This window comes from Poecilia latipinna, unplaced genomic scaffold (assembly GCF_001443285.1).
Source record: "Poecilia latipinna isolate Pla-1442-1.1 unplaced genomic scaffold, P_latipinna-1.0 Scaffold386, whole genome shotgun sequence".
In the NCBI taxonomy this organism is placed as follows: Eukaryota; Metazoa; Chordata; class Actinopteri; order Cyprinodontiformes; family Poeciliidae; genus Poecilia; species Poecilia latipinna.
The window spans coordinates 230252-231015 of NW_015113002.1; the positions used below are offsets into that span (position 1 = coordinate 230252).

General features: G+C 38.4%; 1 long non-coding RNA gene across 1 annotated transcript; it reads left to right on the plus strand.

Moving 5' to 3' along the window:
• The first annotated feature begins 149 nt into the window (after nt 1-149).
• LOC106950228 (uncharacterized) lies at nt 150-467 on the plus strand. Its single transcript, XR_001425571.1, has 2 exons — nt 150-194; nt 406-467. It is a non-coding gene; the product is annotated as an uncharacterized LOC106950228 (long non-coding RNA).
• The last annotated feature ends 297 nt before the right edge of the window (nt 468-764 follow it).

The following is a 764-nucleotide window of genomic DNA, read 5'->3' on the forward strand; positions in this document are numbered from 1 at the left end:
AATGTAGCAAGTCTGTAAAAAAAGGTGTATATTTCACCTCAAATCCATCCTCATTATATATGTATATTTGTTGTTCTTAGTTTCTGAATTTTATTTTGGTGGTGACGCTTTTATTTTCTTGCTTCCTGTTTGGCGTCATGTCCTGTGTTTTCCCGCTGCTCTCCTCAGTTCGCGCCGAGCTGCGCTGGGCAGAGGTAAGCGTATAAAGTTGTCTTCTGTTTGTGTGTTAAAATATTCGAAATGTTCTTAAAACTATGTTCACTAAGCTCACAACTTGTTATATTTTGTTGTTAAATTGTTTTATGTGTAGCGCAGCACATTATTGGGTATTTAATTCCCACATTAAAGACAATTATCGAGTTTACCGTCCAAACGCTTTTATTTTTGTTCTTTTGGTTGGTTAAGGTCTGTGTGGGGAGGCCAGAGCCCGGGAACTGCTGTGCTGAATGCATTTTTGTTTTGATCAGGTATGTGAGTTGTTTTAAATGTCATTGGGATGTTAAATTAATGTGTTTAGTATATTTTCATATTGTAGTGAAGGATTCTTTTTGTTGTTTATTTGATTTGAACAGTGAAAGGTGTGGCTATTGAGTAGATTATTCCTATTTGAGTTTTATTTTAATTGTTTTGATATTTTACTTATTTGCTGACCTTAAGTTTTGGTTGCTTGTGGCACGTTCCTGCCTCAGTTCGCGCCGAGCTGCGCTGGGGAGAGGTCTGTGTGGGGAGGCCAGAGCCCGGGAACTGCTGTGCTGAATGCATTT